At 43.1% G+C, this 8,789-nt stretch overlaps 1 non-coding gene across 1 annotated transcript; it reads right to left on the bottom strand.

The window, feature by feature from the left end:
* Window positions 1-8,354: 8,354 nt before the first annotated feature.
* LOC138984543 (U6 spliceosomal RNA) lies at window positions 8,355-8,461 on the bottom strand. Its single transcript, XR_011461828.1, has one exon. It is a non-coding gene; the product is annotated as a U6 spliceosomal RNA (small nuclear RNA).
* Window positions 8,462-8,789: the final 328 nt, after the last annotated feature.

The raw sequence follows: 8,789 nt of genomic DNA, 5'->3' as shown, positions 1-8,789 counted from the left end.
AAATTCCAGACAGAACAAAGTCTTGAGAAAATACAAGCACTACAGGACAGCCAGGTGCCACCTTAAATTTCAGAGATTTTCCCATGTTGAGTAAAGACGTGAAAAAATAATTGAAATCTTAACAGCTGGCCCCAGGATTCCTTTTGGGGATGAGGAAGGAGGGAGCTGTCTCCCTAGGGGAAAGCCACTGAGGAGTAAATGCTACAGGCACCTGGACTCCAGGGGAGGGAAAACCTGCCAGGCTGGAGATTAGAGGAAGAGTTTCTTGTTTCTGCTTCTGCAAGGAGAGGTTGGTGGGGGGACGGCAGAGGGCAGAAAGGAAAGAAATAAGACCACTAAAGAAAAGCCAGCCGATGGAGGGAAGCTGAGCCCCGGCAGGGGAAAATGACATGTCAGTGTTAGATGGTAACCCAGCCATTCCCAATCAAATTTGTTCCCTATTACTGGGATGTAAAGCCTGCCTTCAACCTCTTTAGGAAATTGGACTCAATTTACACACGGAAGCAAGATCTCAGTAGTCTAGAAACCAAGAAAGCCCTTCAGGACTATTTACAAAAACTAAGGTGGGGAGGGCGGGACTTCCCTGGCCTTCCAGTGGTTAAGACTTCACGCTTCCAGGGGGTGAAGGTTTGATCCTTGGTAAGGGAACTAAGATCCTACACATTGAACTTGGCCAAGGGAGGGAAAAAGTGCTATCCTTAAAAAGAAAACCAAGAAGGGTGGGCTTTGGGCTTCCCAGGGCTGGAATTGGGACCCAGCTGAATTGACATCTTGTTTTTTCTTTCCCTTTTCCTCCCAAGTTAAGTATAAAAACAAATACCTTTTTGTCTCACGCTCAGCTTTTTTTTTCCTGAAGGTTAGAGGTCCTCACTTTCCAGGTTTTGATTTAGCCAAGGATTTCAAAAAGCTTTCTGTTCATAGTGTTCAGCTAAATACAAGTAACAAAAGCTTGCCTGCTTACTCTAATTGCTTTAGATAAGACCTTATCTTGCCTGTTGCTCCTCCCCTTAACACTAGCCTCTGTGGTTACCACCTTGACCTCCTTCCAGGATAACTTGATTCTTAATGTCCTGATTGTTTTTTAATAGTCTTTAAGTTTTCTCACTCCCCTGCCCCCCAATCTGGATTAAGAGAGGAGGAGAAAGGAGTTGAAAGGTTGTTGTTGAATCACACAAATACACCGGGATTCTTGGCCCCCGGAGGAGAAGAATTCAACCCGGGGCCAGAGCCGAGGCTTGATCACTCAGAGCTTTTGTGTAATAAAGTTTTATTAAAGTATAAAGGAGATAGAGAAAGCTTCTGACATAGGCCTCAGAAGGGGGCAGAAAGAGTACCCGCTTGCTAGTGTTAACAATGAGGTTATATAATCCAAAGAATATCTGGAGGTTGTAAAGACCTCATCAGACCTACTCCCATAATTTACGTTTTAAGATAACACTGTCCTCAGGCAAGATACATTCTTGTAAAGACCAGGTCTACTCCCATAATCAACATTTTAAGATAACAGAAGGTTGAATCCAAAGACTGTCCTCAGGCAGGATACATTATTGTTATATAATCCCAAGGAATGTGGAGAAAGAAAAAAAGTTTGTCCTTTCTTCCTCCTTGAGAATTCCAGACCCCTCCCTCCTTGGGGACCCCTAGACTCCTATCAACCTGCCTAGGAACTGACTCTCTCATTCCCCCTTTTCTTTTAGGAGAATTATGTTGCATAGGGAAAAGGGGCGTCGTTCTCGGTCCATAACTACTTCCGAGCTGACAAGGGGCGTTGTCCCTAAATTGGTGAGGCAACATATTCTCCTATTCCTCATATTGAGGATATCTGATCCAGGGGCCCCAAATAGTAGCTGGAGGAAGCTACAGCAGTAGCAGGAGTTTGAGCAACCATTTGTAACTTAAAAGCTTTCATGTGGCTAGAAACAAATCCAGTTATACAGTTACAGATGCAGGGAGAAAACAGCAAGAACAAAATAATCAGAATCAAAATTAAAAGTCACATTATGTCCATAGTTAAAGTACAAAGTGTTGCACCAGTCCATTTTAGGGTTGGTAGATGTCATCAGATGAATAAGAGGCATTGCATATGATTGTTGTCAAAGGTATTCACAGACTTGGAGAAAGCCCTTTCCTTGAAGTGGGGATGTCCACCACGGGAAGCCTTCCACTGACGAAGAGGGGAGCACTCCGCAGACCCAGCAGTTTATCCTTTAGATCCTCCCGAGCTGCATAGTTTAAAGTTAGGAATTGAGAACAATCGTGATCAGGTGTTTCATTTTCCTTCTCAGGAAGGAAAGTGGCAGGATTTAAATTTCCACAAACTTTAAGCATAGTTACTGGTCCTTCTAACAACAATGACTGATACTTAGGAAGCCTACTGTCTGTCATCCAAATATTAACCTTAACATTTAAGATTCCACTCACATCATGAGAAGTCAGTACAGTAAGGTTTCGTCCATTAATTATTTTTAAAGCTTCAGGTGCTAATAAAGCCACTGCCCAATTACTCTTAGGCAGTGGGACCACCCACATGAAACCACATCTAATCCTCTGCTTAGATAAGCAATAGGTTGCTGGTGAGGCCCTTGGGGTTGTGTCAAAACTCCCAATGCCACACATTTTGTTTCAGTGACAAACAAACTCTGACCCTGTGGGCAAGCTCAGAGCTGGAGCTTGCAGGAGAGCAGTCTGAAGAACCTTAAAAGCCTTTTGAGTTTCTGGAGACCAAACCAGTTTGTCAGTTTGGGCCTGCTGAGTTTCAGCTATAAGTTTATATAAAGGCCGGGCCAGTTCCCCATAACCCGGAATCCAAATGGGACAGTAACCTGTGATTCCCCAAAATCCTCTCAATTGTCTTAAAGTCATAGGTAGGTGATTTAGTATAGGTTTAATTCTCTCAGGGACTATGGCCCTAGTCCCTTCTGATATGATTAGGCCCAGATATCTAACCAATTGTTGACAAAGCTGAGCCTTTTCTCTTGATGCCTTGTAACCACAGTCTGCCAGAAAGTTTAAGAAATCTTCTGAGGCTCGCGAACAAGCTTCCTCTGTCTCAGCACAGAGCAAAATATCATCTACATATTGTAACACCACTGCTTCAGAGCTGTTAAAGTTTTGTAGATCCTGTGACAAACTTTGTACAAATAAGTGAGGACTGTCACGAAATCCCTGGGGCAAAACTGTCCAGGTTAACTGAGAAGCTGGCTGTGTAGGGTCTTCAAAGGCAAATAGAAATTGACTTTCTTCCGCCAAAGGCACTGAAAAGAAGGCATTCTTTAAATCAATTACTGAGAAATATTTGGCCCGTTCAGGAATTTCAGACAATAGAGTATAAGGATTAGGCACCACGGGGTGTAAAGGAACTACAGCCTCATTTATTATTCGTAAATCTTGAACTAGTCTCCATTTACCATTCGATTTCTTTATACCCAAAATAGAAGTGTTGCAAGGACTGTTACAGGGAATTAATAGTCCCTGCTCCTTTAAATTTTCGATGATGGGTTTTAACCCTTCCTTAACTTCAGGTTTCAGTGGATACTGCTTCTTATGTGGAAATACGTGTGGGTCTTTGAGCTTAACAACTACAGGAATAGCATCTTGTGCTCGACCCACAGATTTTCCATCAGCCCATACTCTAGGATTTACATTTTGTTCAACCAAAAGGAGAGAAAGGAAGGGCTCCATATTCATGAAAACAGAGGCATGGACCTTGCTCAGTATATCCCTTCCCAAAAGGGGTGAGGGAGATTCTGGCACGATCAGAAACTCGTGTGAAAACAGCACAGAATCCCAGTTGCAAGATAAAGAATAACTGAAATAATACCTTTTGGCTCGTCCAGACAGTCCCATTATGGAAGCAGATGGGGAAGAAAGTGGGCCAGGGGCTTCAGTAAGCACAGAATAAGTTGCCCCAGTATCTAAAAGGCAATCGATGGATTGACCCCCCAACAATTATTAATACCCGGGGTTCCTCAGGTGTAATTAGGACGGGAGCTTGTGTGGGGACCCCCGGGTACCTTCAGTCCTGATTGTCTTGAGAGTCTGACCCGTTAGACCTACGCCTCTGGGGGCAGTCTCTCTTTCAGTGTGGTCCTTTGCAGACCGAACATGCAGCCGGGGGTGGCTTAGATGCCTGAGGGCAATCCCGCTTGAGGTGCCCCTCCTTTCCACAGTAAGAGCAAACCCATCCCTTTTCACCTGGGCCCCTCTAGGCATTTTTCTCAGGCTGTTTAAGAACGTTTTTCATAGCCATGGCAAATGCTTCCGCCTTTTCCTTTGTCTTTTTTTTTTTTTTTTTTGCCTTTCTTTCTTTTCCTCATATTCCCTACCATAATAAACTGTCTGAGCCGGTTGTAACAGAGTATCTAAAGACTGATTTGGTCCATACGCCCGTTTTAATAGCTTACAGCGGCTATCTGGAGCCGACTGAGTGAGAAATCTATCCTTTAAGATCACTTTTCCCTCTTCACTTTTGGAATCAATCTCAGTGAATCTGTGAAGGCCTTCTCTCAGTCTATCTAGGAATTTACCAGGAGCTTCCTTCTCCTCCGATTCTATGTCTGCCAATTTGCCATAGTTTAAAGGCTTAGAATGTGCCTGCCTAAGTCCTTCAAGAATACATCTAAGAAAATGACTCTGATCCCATCTTCCTTTAGCTGTGTTGTAGTCCCAGTCTGGTTCTATAGTTGGGACCACCTGATTCCCAGTGGGGAGGGCCGATATCTCATTCTTCCTCTTCCCTACTGATTTATTACCAAGCCATTCATCTCCATAAGCAGCCGCTTTTCCCAAAACTCGAGTCTTTGACTTGGGAGTCAGCATTTGTCCCAAGATATACATCACATCCTTCCAAGTGAAATCATAAAGCAGAGTAACACCTTTAAAATCTCTAATATATTTTTCTGGGTCCTCTAAATAGTCTCGCAGATCCTCCTTGATTCTTTGTATTTCTTGATAAGAGAAAGACTTATTAACACTCACAGACTGATTATTTCTCCTGGTGGGTGTTTCATAAAGAGGCAACAGCTTGTGTGGCTGTTCCTCAGTCTCTTTGGCTGCTCTGTGCATATGATCCCAGGGATAGATTGGAGAAACCTGTTTTTCCTCTTCTCTTTATCTCCTGTCCTCCATCTCATCTCTTACTTCGATGGTCTGAGTTTCTACTGAAACCAGAGTAGTCTGAGGTCGTACTGAGACAGGAGTTGTTTGGACCTCCATGTGGGCAGTTTGAATCTCAGTTTGGAGTCCCAGGTACGGGGCAAAGTAAGAGGACAGGAGGGAGCTGAAGGTTTCACGCCCAAATCTATACCCTTAGGACATAAGTCTGGCATATTTCACAGAGAGAAAAAGGGCAACACATATGCTACTTCTACCCATTTCCCTTGTTCCTTACAGAACCGGTCTAATTGTAGAACAGTATTATACTTAAGAGATTCTCCAACTGGCCACCGTTTGCCATCCTCCAATGGATACCGTGGCCATGCAGTATCACATAGGAAAACCAGGTGTGTCTTCTTTAAGCCCTGGGGATAAAATCTATCCCAGTTTTTCAGGATACAGTTCAAATGAGTGAGGCTGGAATTGTTAGCTCCCATCTGTAAGAGAGAAAAAAAGCGACCAAGGCCATTTTTCTACCAGAGGCGTCCCTCCTTGCTCTAGATGAGGGTGTCGACAGACGTTACACCAAAAGCTTTTCCTTCCTGGTCGGACTTAGTCTGTCCCTTACCGACACAGGTGCCGTACTCGTCCCTCCCAGTTCTACCACCGAGATGGGGTGGGGATGTACCAGGGGTAGACTTGATAGCATCCCTACTTGACGTCCAGCTCTTCACCTTTAACATTGCTTGCCTCTGATATCACCCAGGGTGAATCAGAGTAACCTTCCGGAATGCCTCCCAAGCTAAGACTGCTGTGGGAAACATTTGTCACCTGAGTGCCTGTGCACGACCCTATTTCCTGACCACAATAAGACTGACACGAGCATAAAACTGAGATGTTCTTTCCAAGCATCACCACACCAGTATAAGAGCCTCCTCTGATCTACTAAGAGCCGGCATTACCAAAGAAAAAAACCCATTGTAGTCCCAATAACCTCTAACCTCAGAGATGTTCTGGGAGCTAGAGCTCCATCTAGCTTCCGAACTTTCGATTCCTAGCGAGGCTAGGTGCTTTCTTGACTACCAATCCAAGTTTGGGACCTAAGCCACAGTACAAAATAACAGTATAGATCACAAGTCCCTTGAAAGTCTATGATCCGATAGTTTAGGTTAGTATTTCTAATTCCCAAGGAGTTATGAAATGGTCAAAGAGACCGAAAAGTTTGAGAAAGGAGAGTTCGGTCCACACGCTTTGCCCATTTCTGGTCGGTTCCCGAAGGAGACATTGGGTGCCTCTTGGCATTGGCAGGTCGGTATAATGCCTTGACAGGTTTCTGCCATAAGCCCTATGAGATCACCGTGGAACCGCAGAGCAGGGCTCCTTACTTGATTTACGCAGGGCATGCCATTCATTTGCACAAGCACACGGTAGAGTTAGTAAAGTACAGCAGAAAACGTGTTCGCTAAGAGAACAAAGAACTAAAGCTCCAAGCATCCTTACCTTGTCCTGAAGGATCCCGGATGAGCCCCCAAGATGAAAGGTTGTTGTTCAATCATGTGAATACACCAGGATTCTTGGCCCCCGGAGGAGAAGAATTCAACCCGGGGCCAGAGCCGAGGCTTGATCACTCAGAGCTTTTGTGTAATAAAGTTTTATTAAAGTATAAAGGAGATAGAGAAAGCTTCTGACATAGGCCTCAGAAGGGGGCAGAAAGAGTACCCGCTTGCTAGTGTTAACAATGAGGTTATATAATCCAAAGAATGTCTGGAGGTTGTAAAGACCTCATCAGACCTACTCCCATAATTTACGTTTTAAGATAACACTGTCCTCAGGCAAGATACATCCTTGTAAAGACCAGGTCTACTCCCATAATCAACATTTTAAGATAATAGAAGGTTGAATCCAAAGACTGTCCTTAGGCAGGATACATTATTGTTATATAATCCTAAGGAATTTGGAGAAAGAAAAAAAGTTTGTCCTTTCTTCCTCCTTGAGAATTCCAGACCCCTCTCTCCTTGGGGACCCCTAGACTCCCTATCAACCTGCCTAGGAACTGACTCTTTCAGAGTATTCTCTAAAGCAAATCATGGTTCATGTTTAAGAAAAAACAATGGTTTAAGAATTGGGAAACCCCAGCCTTAGCTCTACTGTTGACTAGCAGACACTCAAGCTATTTCTAAAATAAATTAGAATTGCATCTTTTTTTTTTTAATAATTGAGGTTTCTTTTAAATATTTATTTAATTTATTAAGGAGTTATTTCACTGCACCGGGTCTTAGTTGCAGCACATAAGAACTTCAATCTTCCTTGTGGCATGTGGGATCTAGTTCCCTGACCAGAGATCAAACCCACACCCACTGCATTGGGAGCAGAGTCTTAGCCACTGGACCACCAGGGAAGCCCCTGAAATACCTCTTTAATGTCTCTTCCAGGTTAAAGTCTGAATCTCTGGACCCTCATAGTTTCCCACCACATTTATTCTTTGCTTTCCCCCGTACCAAGGAAGAATCCAGTGTATTCATGAATCCTAATTCTAAATCATTAAAAACTGGTTTCTGTCTCCTTTTTTTCCCTTCGAACTTTAGAAAACCTAATTAATTAAAACAGAAGAACTTATAAAACATAATTTATACAGTGGTTTTCTTGCAAGCAGTCTTTAATAGACTTCTTTCAAATTCTGACAAATACACTAGGTGTTTGGTTTAGATATGCAGAACTAAAAATATCTAAAGGAGAGATTTTTAATTACTTAGTTCAATCCGTGAAATTCCTGAGAATTCTATCTGGAAGAAAGAATAAGAAAGAGTATGGGGGACTTCCCTGGTGGTCCAGTGGCTAAGACACTAGTCCCAATGTAGGGGGCCTGGGTTTGATCCCTGGTCAGGAAACTAGATTCCACATGCCACAGTGAAGACCTGAAGAAGCCAAATAAATAAATAAATAAAACTCAGGAGCAAAACAACAATATATATTTTTAACAAATGGAATATGGGCTTTGCAGTCTGAGAGACCTGGCCTTTTTCTTTTTCATGGTAGCATGCAAACAGGATTTACTTCAGAGAGAAAGTACAAAACTCTCAGCATAGACACAGAGGAGGTGAAGTGCCCCAGACTGGGGCTCTGCAGTGCAACTTTAGATAAGTTACTTAACCTCTCTGAGCCTCAATTTTAAAAGAAATTTCCCAGTTTTATTCATACTTTTTAAACTATTTTTTTATTGGAGGAAAATCGCCTTACAATGTTGTAATGGTTTCTGCCATAAAAACATGAACTGCTTCACCAATTTGCATGTCATCCTTGAGCAGGGGCCATGCTAATCTTCTTTGTATCATTCTAATTTAAGTATATGTGCTGCCAAAGTGAGCACTGAGCCTCAATTTCTTCATCTATGAAATGGGAATGATACCTCCCTTGCAGGACTGTTGTGAGGATCACATGCCAGGTATATATTAAGTACTCAAACATGTTCACGTTCTCCTCCATTAAACACCATCTTATTTTTTTTACTTTGCTCACCAAGAGCACACGCTTGGGCCTGAAACAACCTAGGTTCAGTGGCCTGATCCCACAATTTTAGCAACTTGGTGATTTGGGACAAGTTGTTAACAATCTCGGAAGCACTGTTTTCTCATCTGGAAAATGGAGCTAGCAACAACAGTGCCCAGCTACAGGAAGCGTTCATGAACTAGTCAGAC

The sequence above is a fragment of the Bos mutus genome, chromosome 21, assembly GCF_027580195.1.
Source record: "Bos mutus isolate GX-2022 chromosome 21, NWIPB_WYAK_1.1, whole genome shotgun sequence".
Classification (NCBI taxonomy): domain Eukaryota; kingdom Metazoa; phylum Chordata; class Mammalia; order Artiodactyla; family Bovidae; genus Bos; species Bos mutus.
The sequence above is the reverse complement of the archived record's forward strand: the minus strand, read 5'-3'. Positions and strand labels throughout refer to the sequence as shown.